The following is a 19,124-nucleotide window of genomic DNA, read 5'->3' as shown; positions in this document are numbered from 1 at the left end:
GAAAAATCTTTAAATTGGACCGTTCAGGGAAATGCCGGGGAGCTACTCAAAACAAGCCAGGTGTGAGTGTAAAGTAAGGAGACTGGTGTTTACATTTTTATATAGTACACAAAACAAAAGCAACGATTCTGAACTCTGACTTCCTTCTTCCCCAGCTTAATGTAGTGTAATGCAGAGCCCTGGACACTTTTATACTAGAGCATGGCTCTCTTTAGTTTGTGTTGCAAACTCTCCTCAGAGTTCCCTGTTGCTTCTTGTTTGTTTGGTTATTATCTCTAAGGAGGAGAGGCTCTCTGACTTGGGGCTTGTTGATGGAAAGGGCAACAGTTTTCTTCTTGGATCCTCCCTGGGCACGTGGTTGCCTTTAAAATCCTCTCAGCTCCTGAACTGGAGGGTTGATTGGGGCACACAGTCAACCTCCTAGCATTTTGTAGCCTTTTGCTGTTGTATTTTTCTAAGTATTTCCCATGACAAGAGTGGATCAGGTTACCAACTTTCTACTGTCTTATCCAGAAATCTTTCCCCCATTCTTCTTCTTCTTTTTTTAAAAGATTTTATTTATTTATTTGGACGGAGAGAGAGAGAGTGCGTACAAGCAGGGGGAACGGCAGGCAGAGGGAGAAGCCTGATGCAGGACTTGATCCCAGGACCCCAGGATCATGACCTGAGCTGAAGGCAGACCTTTAACCGACTGAGTCCCCCAGGTGTCCCTTTCCCCCATTTTTCTAATAACACTTCCTCCCATCTTATGGCAGGTTTCTGAATAAGGAGCTAGTAGAGTATTAAAGGCACTAGAATAGTTACAATGGGCATTTCACAGCACAGGTATGTCTGACGAGGGGGTCACACAAACTAGAATGTACATTTCAGCCCACTATTACTTCTGTTTAAACCAATCACCTTAGGACTCCATGCCCTTGTTTCAACAATGATGCCATTGCTCAAAATGCCAACACATCTCCTCTTTTGGAGTTCTCCCCAAGCTGGTTGGCAAATCAGGCAGGAGAGCCTGTCACAAAATGGTGCACAGTCTTACCTGTTTTTGGATCAAGACTGCATTTTTTTTTTCCCAACATTGCGTGGCCAGATCACCTCCACTCACCTTTATCTTTCAAAATGGGCTCCAAACAACTTGGGTTTCTCAAAAATGAAATCTATCCTCAAAGGATGAATATTTATCAGCCACTATTAATGGAATTCTAAAGAAAATGCCATAGGCTATGAAAGTAATTCCTACGAGGAAGCTCCATAAATTTTTTAAATGGCAATAGTATTTGACTGGTGTAAGAACTCGCAAGGAGAGTTCTTAGGGGCAAATAATACTTGTTTAGATGTGTAAGTTCTGATAAGTTGGTTAAAAAGAGAGTCTCATTTGGCTGGGGAAACAAGATAAGTTGGTTTCAAAGATTGTCTCATTTGATCTGGGATATGAGATAAATGGGTCCTGGCCCTGCCAGTGAACATGGGCACAGTGCTTAGCATCTCTAGATTTCTGATTCTTCACTCTTAAAATGAAGGGTTTAGATTAGAAAATCTCCATGGACTCTTTTAGCTTCAATACACTATGATTCTTTCATCAAACATTTATTGGGCAACTACTGTGTTAGATACTGTTGCAGAAAAAGTGATATAAAATCTTTATCCTAGAAGACATCAACATCTAGCCAGGAATATAGATGATACACAATTTTTATATCCTCAGTATCATTATATGATATCCCCTCTCATCTAATCTACTATACAACATAACCTAATATTTGTTGCTGTATGAACTTACTTGTTCACCAGATATTTTTCTTTTCTTCCCAGGGACTCTTTTCCCAGACACCCTTGGGTATTTAATTAGGTGTGGCCAAGTGACTAGAGTCTGGCTAGTCAGATGTGGGCAGAAGTGACATATACCACTTCTAGGGTCCATGAAACCCTCCCATGTGTGAGTCTTCTCTCTCTTTCTCCATCTATTGTCTCCACAGAGCCAGAGGAGTGTGGAGCCTCAAGGTGGAAGGAGCCTGGGTCCCTGAATTACTGTGTAAAACATAGAGCTACCCCATACATACTACCAACCTGCATTGGACAATGATATGGAAATAGCACTTATTGGGTCATTCCACTTGGGGGGACAGGTGGTTACAATGGTTAGGTTGCCTGCCCAATGCATTTACATTATAAACGAAGAAGTCTTAAGTCCTTAGATGATGGTGATAAAGGCAGACAGCCTGTACAATGATGTTTCAAGTGGGCAGAGAGCTAACGGGGCCCTGGGGAAGAGGATACATATATAGAAGGAAGAAGGTAATGTAGAAAGGGGGGATAATCTAGCAAGGAACAGATTATAGTGTAATTACTAGAGTAGTTGATTGCCTAACCCCAGGATGTCTGTGCAAGAAAAAAATTACTTGGAAAATAAAAAAGGGCTATCCAGCACTTTTAGAAAAAATAGGAAGATAATGGCCAAATGATTCTTATTTTATCATCTCTCCGACACTTGCAGGGCAATAGAAATTCTTTTGAAAACCATTCACTCAAGGCCAAAGCCTGGGTAACTTGTAGGAATGTTATCTGAATTGATGGCTCTAAGAAAGAAATGATTGCCTACTGTCTTGCAATTCGGAATCTGAATTGTAGCTACCTAGGGGTTTAAAAAGCCATTTTTTAGGATTTGGACCATGTTAACAATGATAAAGATGAAACTTAAGTGGATGCTCAAATTCATTTAAAAGCCAATGTATTTGGTGGCTCTTATCTCAGTTGTAAGAAGGATGGCACTAAATTCAAGGTGGTGTTATATTGTGGTATATTGTAGAATAATGCCTCTGCCCCCATATTTCCACATGCTAACCCCCAAATCTGGGACTATGTTTCTTTACATGATAACAGGAATTTTGCAGATGTCCTTAAATTAAGGATCTTGAGATGAGAAGATTATCCTGAAGTGTATGAATGGGTCCAAAATGGGTCCAATGTAATCACAAGGGTCCTGATAATGGGGAGGCAAGTGTGTCAGAGTCAGAGAAAGAGGTGCAGCAACAGAAGTGGAGGCCAGAGGGATGTGGGGCCCCGTGCCAAAGAATGCAGGCAGCCTCTGGAAGCTAGAAAAGGCAAGGCAAAGGACTTTCTCCTAGGGCCTTTGGAAAGAGCACAGCCCTGTCAACTCATTTTGGACTTCTGACTTGCAGAACTGTAAGATAATAAATTTGTGTTTTTTTAAGCCACTGAGTTTATGGTAACATGTTATAACAGCAAAAGAAAACTAATGCATACATAATACACTATGGCTTTTGTGTCCTCTTCTTCTTTATCCATAACGATTTTTAGGCCCTGTTATATACGCATTACTGTTCTATCTATTTATCTATCTATCTATCCTATACATATACATGGTATACCTGTACCTCATGGATATTTATTTGTACCAAGGATTTTAACGAAGAGTAATTCATTTAGTTCTCTCATAATAACTATTAGGATACTATTAGTTAGAAGGAGGGAGATACTATTATTTCCCTTTTACAGGTGAGAAAACTAAACTTAAGTAATTTGTCCAGCATTATTTGTCTAGGAGGCAGCAGAGTAAGCTTTGAGTTTAGATCTGGCTACTGCAAAGCAGATGTTCTTATCCACCATGATATCTGGAGTTCACTGACTTGAATTACATTTTTAAAACTCTGATTTTTATAACTACTTTTGTCTTATAAGTATTTAACCCTAAATGCTTCTTCTTGTTGCTCTATGTGTAAGTGAATCACGTAGGTTGATTTTTTTTAAATTTTTTTATTGTTATGTTAATCGCCATACATTACATCATTAGTTTTAGATGTAGTGTTCCATGATTCATTGTTCGTGCATAACACCTAGTGCTCCATGCAGAACGTGCCCTCCTCAATACCCATCACCAGGCTAACCCATCCTCCTACCCCCCTCCCCTCTAGAACCCTCAGTTTGTTTTTCAGAGTCCATCATCTCTCATGGTTCGTCTACCCCTCCGATTTCCCCCCCCTTCATTCTTCCCCTCCTGCTACCTGGATGGAACTGGAGGGTATTATGCTGAGCAAAATAAGTCAAACAGAGAAAGACATGTATCATATGACCTCACTGATATGAGGAATTCTTAATCTCAGGAAACAAACTGAGGGTTGCTGGAGTGGGGGTGGGGTGGGAGGGATGGGGTGACTGGGTGATAGACACTGGGGAGGGTATGTGCTCTGGTAAGTGCTGTGAATTGTGCAAGACTGTTGAATCTCAGATGTACCTCTGAAACAAATAATGCAATATATGTTAAGAAAAAAAAAAATGTAGGTTGATTTTTAAAAACTTGGCTGATGGTATTCTACTTCCAGCACTGGCAAACTAGCATGTAGAAGACCAAACCTCCTGCCGTGAATAACCTGAAAACATGGATAAAGACAAAACAAAACTCCATGTTTGAAATGTTGGAGAGCTACTAAAGCAGCCAGGACAGGAAGGCCAAAACCCCCAGAGAGAAGGGAAACTCATCAAGGTAAGCTGGACAATCTGTGCTATTTTTCAACTGGGGCATTTGCCAGTTCCTAAGTGGTCTGGGAAGAGGGACTGAAGCTAAGAGAAAAGGCAGCTGTGAAGAGGGAGAGAGGCCGAGCAGTTTTCAGCTGTGTTATGGTGCTTGGGAGAGGCAGTTGGAGTTCAAGGCTACTGAGTAAGCAAGAGCTTGAAGATGCTTCTGCAAAGAGAAGAGCTAAGAAATCAGTCCAAGAGTCTGAGTTCTTTTCTTTGAGGCATGTGTCAAGTAGTAAGTGGTCCTGGCCCAGAGAGAAGCAGATCAGGAAACAGCAGCTAAGGGCATGCCTGAGTAGGCTCCCACTGGACCCCACCAGCCCAGCGAGAACAACTATGATCTTCAGCAGGGGGCGAGCCAAAGTCTGCAGGGGAGAGAAAACCTGCAAGAAGGGACCAATAAGGAGGAAATCCCCATGTTTATGACTTTTAGCCAGATGGCAGACCACAGTTAGTACTGTATGAGATGACAAAACTCTGATACAAGACCTGTCCTTCTGTCTTTTTGTCCCAAAGATTCAGAGGACAGAGATCAGGAATACCACGGTGACTGGAAAGTGAGATTAGAATCCTGGAAAGGAGAGTATCAGAGTCCCAAATTCTGCGTATAAACTCTGCCCAAGTTTCTGGCTGGTCCATGAACCATGCATGTCAGGGACATACTCCAAGCACCACAGAGAAAACCCAAACCTCAGATGTGAGATTTGAACGAAGAGACGGAATTTACAATTTGAGTCAAATCAACTTCACTAACTACTAGAACAAAACATCAACATTTTTTGAAGGAGTAAAAATGAATCCAATGTCCCTACAACATAGCATTCAGAAGGTTAATTCAATTCAAAATTAAAATTACTTGACACGTGAAGAACCAAGAAATGTTCCTCAGTGTTAAGAGAAAAGACAAAAACAGACTAAAATCCTGAGAAATTATTTAGGATCAGTTCTTGGAATCAGCATACAAAGATTTAAAAATAAATGGCCATTATAAATACTGTTAATGAAGGAAAATATGGTTGCAATAAATTAAGAGAATCTCACTGTGAAATCTATATTAAGTGCAATCCCAGAGAGAAGAGAGACACTGAGGCAGGAAAAAATATTTAAAGATAGAATGGATGCAAATTCCCCAAATTTATTGAAAGACATAAATTTAGAGATTGAAGAATCACGATGAAAACCACACAGAATAGGACGCCTGGGTGGCTCAGTTGGTTAAGCAACTGCCTTCGGCTCAGGTCATGATCCTGGAGTACCGGGATCGAGTCCCGCATCGGGCTCCCTGCTCTGCAGGGAGTCTGCTTCTCCCTCTGACCCTCCTCCCTCTCATGCTCTCTGTCTCTCATTCTCTCTCTCTCAAATAAATAAATAAAAATCTTTAAAAAAAAAAAAACCACACAGAATAAATACAAAAAAGTCATGCCTACATGCATCAAAGGCAAATCTCTAACACCAAAGATAAAGAGAAAATATTGAAAGCAGCCAGAGAAAATGACATATTATAAAAATGACATATTATAGCAGAAGAAAAATGATTTGAATTGTCATTCACCTTTTATCAGAAATGATAGAAACCAGAAGATAGTAGAATGCCATCTTAAAAAAACTTTATTATTTTGAAATAATTTTAGATACCGAAAAAGTTACAAAACTAGTAGAATTTCTGTCTACTTTTCACCCAGCTTCCCCTTATGTTAACAGCATATATAAACATTGTATTTATCTGCTTGTCTGAAAAATACACTGTTCCTTCCAAAGATAACTATGAGTTTCGGGAAGAAGTCTTGGGCCTGGGGTCAGAACTGCTCTTATGTGTGGATATGAGGATACTTGCTGACAGTAAAGCACAGTGAAAGATCAAATGAATGTGTGAATGTTCTTAAAAAGGTTAAAAACTGTCTAAAAACCCAGGTGGGCTTCTGACTTATCCCAGAACTTCGTATCATTGTGCCTCTTCCTTTAGCCTGTCACTTTAAATGCTTCTGTTCACTGAGTTCTAAGGCTTGCCTCTCACACCCCACCATGGCATCCTAGGGATTTGGGATTCACCAGCAGCCAGCCTCATAAGCTGGGAGTTATCCTAGGCTTCCTCACCAGATGTCCAATGGACAGTTGTGAGTTTGTGTTGCTTAACTGAGGAAAGGTCAATGGAATCCTAGACGTGAAATTGCTAGGTAACACATGGAATCTCTAAATAACACGTGAAATTCCTCAGTCCAGTTATAAAGCCATGGCCTGAGATGAGAAAGTAGAGAAGAAGTGGGATTACTCCAGTTTTATCATGGGTCCCAGCTAAGCTGGCTGCTGCTGGCTCCCATTTCTTACGTGATAACTAGAGACAAATATTAAAGTTCAGGAAGGAAGCAACTCAGCCAAGCCTAACCACGGAAATTTATGCCCAGACCTGGGATAGATTCTTCTTACTACTCCTTACACACAAGGATTTGCTTACAATAAGACGGAGAGTGTCCTTCCAATAGGCTTCTGAAGATAGACAAGAAGCAAGCTTTGAAACCTGTACAAGAAAGTCTGGCTTTTTGTTTTTCCTAAGTGGTAAAAAACCTCCCTAACTAGACATCCAGAGACAGGAGGATATGGAAATCTCTTCTTCCATGTCACCTCTTTCTTAATACATTTTTTTCAGGCTGATTTTGCATAAAACCAAGGACCCAAGGCAAGGCTACATCTTGAACTTTTTGAGAACCTACTGGGGAAGGCAGAGATTGGAAGTCAGACTCCACTTCAATCCCTGTCACTTACTAGGTGTATAGCCTGTTCTTCATCTATGAAATGAGGGAAAGAACACAGACAGACCCGACAGAGGTGTTCAAGGCTCCCCCCTAGGCCCTGCACTCTTTCCTCTCTGTACCTGCTCCCAGCTCTCTAGGGGAGCTCAGCCACATCCCCACCTTACATTCCCACCCCCTTGCAGGTGCACCTGCCTACCGACAGCCATACCTAGATGTCTCAGAGGGAACTGAACCTCAACACACCCGCAGTCAGACTCTCGACTTCCCCAAACCCGGTCCTCTTTCCATCTTCCCTGAGAGAGGTCTCTGTTGTCTACCCAATTATGTAAACGAGAAACCCAGGGGTCCATTTCAGTTCCTCCCATTCTCTCTGCTCACCCTCCTCTCCCATTTCCAGCCCATTCCAAGCACTGTCATTGCTAACTACCAAGTAGCTTGTTAATCCATCCACTTGCCCACTGCCATCCATGATGTTCCCACCTAACTGGCCTTCCTATAGTTAGTTATTCTGGATGCTCTACAGTCTCTCTCCTCTGCCCTGCAACCGAGTGATCTTTACAAAATGCTGATCTGATCATGACATCTACCTGCCTATGCCTTTCAGTGGCTTCCCTTCGCTTTCAGGATAAAGACCAACATCTTAACGTGATTTTCGAGGACAGCATGGGTTGGCCTTTCTCTACTAGTTCAGCTTCATGTGGCCTCACATTCTTTGTCTCTTGAGCTCCACTTGTTGAGGTCTTCTGTCACATATTTTTGTTGTTTTAACCCCTCCCCTTTTTTTTAAGTAAGCTCTAGACCCAACGTGAGGCTTGAACTCATGACCCCAAGATCAGGAGTCACATGCTCTATTGACTGAGCCAGCCAGGCACCCCTGCTGTTTTACCTTTTTACCCTGAAATAATTTCAGACTTAAAGAAAGATTGCACAAACAGTGCAAAGAGTTCTTGTGTACCCTTCACACATATTCCTCTCATGTTAAACTCTACTATATTTATCATTTTTTCTATATTTTTCTGAACTTTTTGAGAGCATCAAAAATAAATTAATATAAATACAGTACTGTTTTCTAATTTACAAACCTCTTTCAAATTTCACTAGTTACCCCCATTAATGTCATTTATAGCAAAAGAAAAAAATGTTTTCTTCTCTAGGATTCAGGATCACACATTCTACAAAATGCCGTTTCTCTTTCAACTCCTTAATCTGGAATACTTCCTCAGTCTTTCTTTGTCTCTTATGACACTGACATTTTTAAAGAGTCCTGCCAGTTATTTTGGAGAATGTCTTTCATTTTCAGTTGTCTGATGGTTCCTCATGATTACATACAGGTTATACATTTTTGGCAGGAATACCATAGAAGTGATTTTGTGTTCTTCTTAGTACATTGTATCAGGAAGCATGTGATATCAATTTGTCTCATTACTGCTATTGTGATATTAACTTTGGTCAGTTAGTTAAAGTGATATCTATCAGGTTTCTCCACTGAAATGTTACTATTTTTCCCTTTGTAATAAAAAAATCTTATGAGAGCTACTTTGAGACTATGTAGAATCCTGTTCCTTATCAAACTTTCATTTTCTAATATTAGAATCTAGTGATGATTCCTGCCTGAAATAATTATGACTATGGTGGTTGCCAAATGGTGCTTCTTTCACACATCTAAAAATGCCATGCTCTCTCCACCCCAGGGCCTTTGCACATATTGTATTCTACTCGGAATACCCTCTTTCTCCTTTTCAACTGGTTAACTATCATTATTTTTTTTAGATTTCAGATCAAATGTCGTTTTCTTAGAAATGCCTTCCTTGGTCCTTCCCTCATTAAAGGTCAGGTTTCTTATTTGTGCATTCTGATGGGCATCATATAGTACTTTATAGAACTTGTTTTATAATTTTACACTTATAAATAAGTGATTATTTAATTAAGTCTGTCTCCTCCACTAGACTGTAAACACAGTGAGCCAGTGGTGGTGTACAAGGATACGATGGTTTTCATACACCATTGTACTCCCCATGCTAGCACAGTTATTGGTATATATAGCCTGCTCATTAAATTTAACCAATTCAAGGACTGAATGAATCTCATGGAGTTCTTTTGAGTATTGAATGAAATAAGATATACAATATTCATAACGTGTAGTAGGATCTTAATAAATATTGGTTTCCTCCACACCATCCTACCCTCACCTTGGATCAGGCATTATATAAGAGGAAAATTACTTGTACCAAACAAAAATTTGTCCCTGGAGGTGACCTTCTATATTCTAAAGATTGATCTTCACTTGAACTTTACTAACACTTTTATGGAAGCAAGCTTATAAAGAGCAACCCAGATTACAATATAAGGTTACACTTTTTTTCTTATCCCCAGCATATGTTGAAATGAGCTTCTGTTTGCCCAGTTTTAGAAATTAACTCCCTCTTTTCTACCCTTTTTTAAAGAGACTCCCAGTTACTTATCAGTTACTTATCAGAGTTCCACCAACAGCTGACTCACGGACTCACAGTTGTCTGATCCGGACAGTTGACTCACCATGCTCTCAAGGTCTTCTGCTCTCTCCTCTTTGCCCTCCTGCCACACAGCCTTTGTGGCTCATGAATCTTATGAAGAGCCACTCTGTTGGGCACAACTGTCCTCCCCAGGCAACAAACATTGATGTCCCTGCTCTAGCCCTGGGGGAGGGGGGAGGGGAAATACTACTCTCCTCTTGTCTAAACACCCCCAAACAAGGTTTGGAGGCTTCTAATTGAAGATGTGAAAACTACTCACTCATGGACTCCCCTTATTCCCTGACACTCAGTTGAAATTCAGGACTTAGAGAAACAGAGAGAGGAATAAGCTTATAACGGCACAGAGTTTGGAGAGACCACTGGTGAATAAATGATATTAAGAAATTTTCAGAAGAGGGAAAATTGGAATGTGTTGATTAGTGAGTGAAGCAGAGGAAGCCACAGTGGGACTTGAGGAGAAGTGGAAGTTGATCTTACCTGTGAAACCTTTAAGAGGTTCTGGACTCTGAGTCAATAGGTAAGGAGGGCAATGGTGAGAGGGAGCTATAGGGAGAAGGACTGATTGAAGATGAGAGCTGCAGAAGTCAGCCCTCTACTCACCTTCTCTTTGGCCTCCCTTTATAGAATAATTAGTACTTTGGATTTTCACCAAGACTAAAAACAAATAAACAAAAACCATAAACAAAAAGCAAAGCAATCCAAAACTGAAAACTGTTTTCTTTCTCTAAATCAAGAGAACAAGCAATCTATAGAGAGCTAAGACACTTGGAGATTATTACTACCCCAGAATAAAGCATTTTTTTCTTCTGGAATTTGGGTAGCTTATTCATCACTGATCGCCCTAAAGAAAAGCCTTCCGTTAAATATATCCTACCCAGATACACAACAGTTACAATCAGCCTATATTTCAGGACAGAGGTCCGTTGGGAAAATCATCATACAGTCCTATAAAGTAGCAGAAAGAAACCATGCCAGTGTTGACGTGCAAAATGAACAAACCTTTTAAAAAATTTTAGAGGAAAAAGAAAAGAGTTTATTTGAGTTCAAGTTAGGACAGCTGCCCGGGATACACAATCTTCATAAAGAGAGTGCTTGAGGGAAGGAGCTTTTGGTGCAGTTGTTTTGTTTTGTTTTTGTTTTGTTTTGTTTTTTACATAAAGAGTTACAAATGACCATGACGAAGGACATTCCAGAAAGTTACAGACTTTATCTTATGTTTTTGGTATGTGCAAGGCTGTATGACTTTAATCTCATGGGAACCAAGCAGGTTTTTTTTTTTTTCTTTGTCTTATCTTTGGAGTACTCCTTTCTGGTTATTATTATTATTATTTTTAACAAAGCATATGTACAACGTGTGCTCGGGACAGAAATAGAGCCCATGGTCTGAGGTTTTGCTGAGTCATTTTGACCTTGGTAAATGCTAGGGAATGGCTTCCCTGGGAACCCGGGAGCAGGGCTCACGAACATCAAAGTTGAAAATTTCCTTTATTTCATAACCAGCCTTGGTTCTTATTGTGGGATATGAGTGAATAGTATATCAGAGAAAGAAGAGCAGTATGTAAAAGAAGAATCAAAATAATTATAACTGACACTGAAGGAGCTATTCCAGGAAACAGAAGAGAACTTCTGAAAATCTGATTCTGCCTTCACAGAGATGTGAGAAGACACTGTATCTGAGACAAGAATAGAATGAATGATATAATAAATGGATGGCCAAAGAATTAACTCTTGTAATAGAAAAGCTATATCAAAAATCTTAAAAATTAGTAGCAAAGGTTCACAATAAAGCCAAAGCAATATTCCAAACTATAGAACAAAAAGGTAGACATAAAACATGAAGGAAAAAAACGAAAGAGAAAATCAGTTCAGAATTCAACATATGACCAGTAATTCCAGCATTTAAACTATATAATACAGGGTAGAATTTTTTAATTGTGAGGAAAATTTCTAAGAGTTGAAGACCAGTACAAGTCTTCAGTGTGACAGGGCTCATCAAGGGCTGAGCCGTACGAAAGGATAAAGATCCACACATAAGAATAATTTCACCAAACTCAGAAAGGTCAGAATAAAGAGAAGACATTAAAAGTTTTCAGGGTGAAACAAACTAGCAAATCAGGAAGCCTGCATTGTAATAAAAATCATCCGGCATCAACAACATTGGCTGATGAAAGTTGTTGGAGCAATGCCATAAAGTTCTAAGGGAAAATTATTTTGAACTGTGTTTAATATGATCTAGAATTTTGTATCCTGCCAAACTGTCAATCAAGTGGGAGGGTGAAATACATTTTTAGATACACAGGGGCTCAGAAAATATCTACTTGGCAAAATAAGGGAGTCATGCTAGCAAAAACGGGGAGAAAGAAAGCAATGATTAAGGAAAGAGTGGTTCTTTTTTTTTTAATTTAATTTTATTATGTTATGTTAGTCACCATACAATACATCATTAGTTTTTGATGTAGTGTTCCATGATTCATTGTTTTCGTACAACACCCAGTGCTCCGTGCAGTACGTGCCCTCCTTAATACCCATCACCAGGCTAACCCATCCCCCCACCCCCCTCCCCTCTAAAACCCTGTTTGTTTCTCAGAGTCCATAGTCTCTCATGGTTCGTCTCTCCCTCCGATTTCCTCCCCTTCATTTTTCCCTTCCTTCTCCTAATGTCCTCCATGCTATTCCTTATGTTCCACAAATAAGTGAAACCATATGATAATTGATTTTCTCTGCTTAACTTATTTCACTTAGCATAATCTCCTCCAGTCCCATCCATGTTGATGTAAAAGTTGGGTATTCATCCTTTCTGATGGCTGAGTAATATTCCATTGTATATATGGACCACATCTTCTTTATCCATTCATCTGTTGAAGGGCATCTCGGCTCTTTCCACAGTTTGGCTATTGTGGACATTGCTGCTATGAACATTGGGGTGCATATGGCCCTTCTTTTCACTACATCTGTGTCTTTGGGGTAAATACCTAGGAGTGCAATTGCTGGATCATAGGGTAGCTCTATTTTTAAATTTTTGAGGAACCTCCACACTTTTCCAAAGTGGCTATACCAACTTGCATTCCCACCAACAGCGTAAGAGGGTTCCCCTTTGTCCACAACCTCTCCAACATTTGTTGTTTCTTGCCTTGTCAATTTTTTCCCATTCTAACTGGTGTAAGGTGGTATCTCCATCAAAATCCTAGAGGAGAACATAGGCAGTAACCTCTTTGACATCGGCCACAGCAACTTCTTTCAAGATACATCTCCAAAGGCTAGTGAAACAAAAGCAAAAATGAACTTTTGGGACTTCATCAAGATAAAAAGCTTCTGCACAGCAAAGGAAACAGTCAACAAAACAAAGAGGCAACCCACAGAATGGGAGAAGATATTTGCAAATGACACTACAGATAAAGGGCTGGTATCCAAGATCTATAAAGAACTTCTCAAACTCAACACCCAAAAAACAAATAATCAAGTCAAAAAATGGGCAGAAGACATGAACAGACGCTTCTCCAAAGAAGACATACAAATGGCTAACAGACACATGTTCATCATCATTAGCCATCAGGGAAATTCAAATCAAGAAAAGAGTGGTTCTAACCCAAAAACGTGGTAAGGGAAAGTCCTAGCGGGGCAAGTGCATCAGGCCTGGTGAACAGCTGATCCACAGGGAAAGAAGGCCTGTGGAGGTTGTATCTGGATAAAATGGGGATTCCATGCAACACTATCATTGAGAGGCAGAAATAAAATTGAGGCTATTTTAACAGTTTATTTGTCTTCTGTCAACAAGAAAAACAAAAGGCAATTGGAAATCTTGGGACAAAAATAGTTTTATAACAAAGTCATGGACCACATGTCAATGTTTATTATATTATGACATATTTGGAGCATTGGTTGAGTGTCAGGACAAATCATCTGTTTTCAGATGATGTTCTTCAAATCTTTCAGATGATGTTCTTCAAATCTTCAAGGGTCATGACATTTTACCTGTAGAGAAAGAAAAGTAATTATACTCTGTGGTGAGTAATATTTACATAGTAATTACAACAAAAGTATTTATTTATTGGCTTGTTAGTCTTTAGACTCACCCTATAAACAAAGTGTGGAAGACGTAATTACAGTTATGGAATGGCATTTAAATGTTCTTATCATCAACCATGTACAAGTGAATATGGATAACAACAGACGTATGGCTACGAAAAGAAGTAGGTTAGAAACAGTAAGATTATTAGAGTGGTAGGTGGTGGTCAAGAAATACTGCTAAAAGTTGATGGAGCAACAACAAAAAAATAGATATTTATGTATATTATTTAAAATTGTACTGGCTGCTAATAGATACTATGAATAGTTGAGTGTTGTTATTTATTCCTGATAGAAAACAGAAGGTGGTAGAAGAAAGACTGTTGTCATATCCTCAGCTCATCCCTAAATAGTAAATAATCATGTTAATTGTTAGAATATTGACTGGGGAATTTTTAAAATATTAACGAGTGCCTTTCAATTACTAAACATTTTTTCTCAAGGGGAGGGGTCCTCTAGGGCACTGACTTAATGTTTTTGGTGCTTGAGGCCCAAACAGCATAAAGGGTACAAATATTGCAGGTTTCCAACTGCCCTGATTGTCTTTGGTAATCATAAAACTGCTGGAGAAATGACCTGTTAAAAGTAAAGAAGGCCAATTTCCTGATGCACCACCGAGCACAAGTGCGCTCGTTCTGCCAGCCTGTTTGATTGCAGCGGCCTATTCATGCTCTGCTCAAGTGGGCCTTGCTGGGGACATGGGGTTGGAGGCTGCAGTTCCCATCCACATGCCCCAGACACCACGGAGGTGACCTCTCAGCCTCTGGGGACCAAGATGGCCCTGTCTGCTGAGCCCACACCTGAGATCCGGGTGCCAGAGGATGTTTGCTTGAGGCATGTGTCTTGTGTGAGGCACGTGACAGCCTCACACCCACGTCATTGCTCTGCTTGCTGACTGATGAGACGGAAGAACTGAGTGGCCAAGGCAGTCCTTCTTGGGTGGGTTTTCTTCAGAACTGTCCTAGAAACATGAGCCTTTGTTATAAGGGAAGAGGTCTGTCCCCATGGAGGACGAAGTGCTGTGCTTCCCAACTGACACTGAAAACCTGCTAAGCTGGACCCCCTGAGTTGGAGGCCCTTGAACGGGGACTCCTGTCAGGCATCTAAGCCCCCTGTTCTGCCCAGTGATATCTTCCACTTTAAAGTGGAAAGTGGGTCAAATCTCTGTAGTTAACTTCTTTCTTAAAATGGAGAAGACGAGCTTCTGTAAAATGGGGTTTAAAAAATGATTTATTGAATCCAAACTAAGAGATATGCGAAAGTATGATCAGCTAATTGACAACAGCTCTCTGACATCCTGCGTGTTCTAAATAGGCTAAGCTTTGAAAAGTCGGCCATGACCACAGCCTCATACTAAGAAATTCTCGTGCACTGCTTTGTAATTATGGAAGTAGTGGAGTTCTCGGGAGTGGAACCTCACTGCCACAGCTTAAACCAATTAGACTGGTAGAAGGTGTCTGATGTAGGGATTAGGAAATCCTTAGGCTGGCCAGTGATGTCACATGGCCAATGATGTCACATGGCCAATGATGTTGCATGGCGTGGCTAAGTAAGGATGTAAGTCTTCCTTAGAAATCCGGACTGGAATTAGGGAGAGAGGGTTGATTAGTTTGTAGGAGGAGCAGAGATGGGCCAACACACTGAGAGAAGATAGGACCCAGGTATGCTAGAGAAGAGTCCAGGAGGACATCATAACCATGAGCATACAAGTTAGGAGGTACTAGAGCAGAGGCTGACATGGCTCCTGGGGATGCAGAAGCAGAGACAGAGAGGACCTTTGTCAGTGTTAAGGGTGGAGTTCACAGTAGGGATTAATGAGACTCTGCAGCTGAGAGAATGTCTGAATTAGGCTCCGGTAGTCACCCAAGGCCTGGTATGCAGCTGCTTCTGGGCTTCATGGCACCCCCTTGCTCAGGTGCACGTCCTTATGACAGCCTCCCCTAATGCAAAATAACATGAACAAAGACCCTGAGTAAACATGCATCCTGCTTACCCTGCCTTTCTAGTTGGACACACCCTTTTCAGATGACTTTCCCAGGCAGGTGATGAAGTAGCTGAGGTGGTGAAAAGCTGATCTGAAGCTGGGCAAGTCAGTTCTGCCCCCAGAAGCCAAAGAGCAGTAGCCAAGGCAGCTTCCTTCATGGGAGTCCAGGAGACAGCAGGGAAGGGCAGTGAGGAGAAAGTTCTGCGTGCCCGCCAATTACGGCACAAACTCGATTCCCAATGTCTTGGCTGCCAAAGACTCTCTCCTCCCCAAAAAACCACTTTGATTTTTCTCCATAGACACTGTTTTGAAAGGATTTAATCTAGCAAACCAAGTGTGTTCGTTTAGGTAATAAATCATTTTCCCATTGGAATGGATATGGATCTTAACCATAAACTCCAAGTGCATAATTCTTACTTTTATCATCTCTGATTTACCTGACTTGACCCCAAGTCCCCATTTCACTGCGCTGAGAGGAAATTTAATATCAGCTATTCTTGAAGCTCTCTGTCCCAAATGGGGTAGAGGGTAGGGGATGGCATTGGTCGTCTATGCACAGGCCCATCCTCCACACCTCCCACACTGTGTTCAGGCATCAGAATCTTCACTGTGGCTGGAAACCCAGGACTAGGGCACTTTTCCCTGAGTGTGGACACAGATGTTCCCTCTGAGGTCTGGCTTTTGCCTGGGGACATCGCCTTGGAAAAGGGCAGTTGTTCAAGATCTTTCTGTGCCAGTGGAGAAATTTTGACTTCTGCTGGGGAGAGACTTCCCCCTGTAAAATTCATCTGGATTCTAGATTGAATAGGAAGACCCAGCACCTGTGGGAAATTCACAAACTATAATTTGAGCATTCAGAGAGGTAGACAGACAGACACACAAACACGCACACACAAATATGAGTGTATGTGTGGGCATGCGTGTGTATTAAAATCATCTCCAACATAACGTTTTCTCTCTCACAATGGAATAATAATTATGTTGATTAAATGCACACTGCATCTGGGACCACATGGTAAGTATAAATAAGCTGGTGGGATTTCTTGAGTTTCCCCTTGGTTGAGTCCCAAAGCGAAGAGGAGCCATGTGGATTAGAGACACTCGTAAAATAAATTCTGCGAAGCAAGTCAATGAACTGTCAGCTCAGTCTCATTAACTTTGGGGAGACCCCAAATGAGGCTTTATTTCTAACCTATCTGATTGCAGGAAAAGTAGAAACTGCCAACGTCTCCTTGTTAAAGCCTCCTGTTGCCATGCACTTGCTGCCCGCCGAATCCTGACTCTGGGCCTCCGCAGAGGAACCGAGTGACCTGTTGGGGGTGAGTTTTCTGTCTGGGCTCCTGACTTCCTTTCCAGGTGCCCTCCTGTCTGTCTTCCAAAGTGCATGGAAGTGGCTTCCTTTTTCTGTGTTGCTCTTTGTTGTTGGGTTAACAGCCTTGAAAGTGTAGACCTGTCCCCTCTACTTGGAAGGTGCTGGCTCGTCGATTCCAAGGTTTTCTACAATGTGCTTTTGTGCCTGGTGGGGGGAGAGAGGGGAGAGCAGGGTAGGAATGTCTTTCCTCTGTCCAGTGCTTCAAGTCTGGTGAAGTCAGGAATTCTGCGTACACTACTCCTCCTGATCTCACACAGTCCCGGGACGTGCCAGTGGTATTCTTATTCAGAAATGTGAAAAATGGGGCTCAGGGAGGTGGAGGGATTTGCTCAGGATCGCAGAGCAGAGCTGGGCCCGGAAACCGGCTCTTCTGTTTCCCACTCCTGTACTCTTGGCCTGATACTGAGCTGCTTCTCAATGACCAGTAGTAGGCATATGATGAGCTTTTAATATGAGATGAGCATTCCTGCAGCCCTTGGAAATAACAAAAGTATCAGACACATGTATTGCCCTCAAGCGGCATATAGTTTACTCGAGCGTTTCTGTCTGTCTGTCTGGGGCACTCTGCTAGGTTGAGAAAAAACACAATCCTTGCCCTTAGGACCTCACAGCCTAACAGGAAGTTAGTATCAGCACTCTGCTCCCTTGTAAGGTACAGAGAACCCAGCTGGAACCCGTTTTTCTTTGTTCACTGGTTCTATATAAACAGACCTAGGGACACCTCTGGCCCCTCACAGAAGGAGCTTGAAGAGGATGTGAGATGTTCTCCACCAACCACCACCCTCTCCCCTTGCCCCCTGCATTCTCTCCCTCTGATCAGGCACCTGCAGCCAGGCCACCCTTGGTTAGCCAGGGAGAGGATGGAAGAAGCAAGTTGGGGCTGATGTGGGGTTCAGAGTTGTTGGTATGCAGAGCACCCCCACTTCATCCCCGGCTGTTGATAACCTTGATCCAAGTGGTGAGAAAGGAAGGGTTTGGGTTGGGGGCTGGTGACGAGAAGGAAAGGAGAGGTGGTAAAAAGGTGTAGCATCCATTCCTTGTTCATTCCTTTGAATTGGGCTTGACTCAGAAATGGAAAAGGAGGTCAAAAATGGAAAAGCTGTCTTTGTGGCACACTGGGCTAGGGGTGCATCCAGGGGCTCACAGAAGGTTCTGAAACACTGAGACTCTGGGCCCCACAGCACTGCGAGGGCACTGGAAACAGAACGTGGCCCAGGGTAGGCAGTGAGACAGTCTCCCCAATTCTGCACAGGACCCTGCACCAACCAGCTCCCCAAGGCCAGGCACAGAAGTCAGTCCCTTACCCTGATAGGGCATCCTGATGAACACGGGCAGTAGTAGCTTTGGGGGGGGTGGGGAACACAGCATGGTTGTGGCTATGAACAGCCAGGGACAGGAGCCTGAAAAGAACAAGGCAGAAGCCAGGAATTCCAAAGCTGACAGACTGCCCTGTGGGCATCGTGTGCATCCCATCGTAAAATGGTGATGGTAACCAAGTTTCAGCCTGGGTGGGGGCTTTGGAATCATTGCGTTGTGATCCAGGTGACATTTGGAGCACAAGGACCAAGAGCCTTTGTTATGGTGGGTGAGCTCTGGACACAAACCTTGTACAAATAGATAATGTGCAGGTACAAAATCTCGTCCCTATTAGAATTTTCTTGCTTTTTCTTCCTTGTTTTATCTATCTTGTCTACATACCTCTAGCCTAGTTAATATATGTTGTCTTACCTCTTCTGTTCACAAAACCAGATCTTTTTCTTCTTGATTTTTCTCGGCTCTATCTGCCATGGAGTTCTGACTTACTCCAGGTAATCTCCAGTTGTCCGAAGCAAGAATCACCCCCTGGACTGAGAAAAGCAATTGATCAAAACTTCCGTGAATGGTTCACTCTCTGAAGTCGGTCTCAAAGA

At 41.8% G+C, this 19,124-nt stretch overlaps 1 long non-coding RNA gene across 1 annotated transcript in view; it reads left to right on the top strand.

The window, feature by feature from the left end:
* The window catches only part of LOC118553214 (uncharacterized), a 253,574-nt gene that overhangs the window by 150,631 nt on the left and 83,819 nt on the right, over nucleotides 1-19,124 (top strand). Inside the window, exons 3-4 of the long non-coding RNA XR_004925889.2 lie at nucleotides 4,338-4,498; nucleotides 17,049-17,161. This is a non-coding gene — a long non-coding RNA (uncharacterized LOC118553214). The remainder of the gene's footprint in view (nucleotides 1-4,337; nucleotides 4,499-17,048; nucleotides 17,162-19,124) is intronic.

This window comes from Halichoerus grypus, chromosome 8 (assembly GCF_964656455.1).
Source record: "Halichoerus grypus chromosome 8, mHalGry1.hap1.1, whole genome shotgun sequence".
NCBI classification, from domain to species: Eukaryota; Metazoa; Chordata; class Mammalia; order Carnivora; family Phocidae; genus Halichoerus; species Halichoerus grypus.
This window is presented reverse-complemented; position numbering and strand designations above follow the sequence as displayed.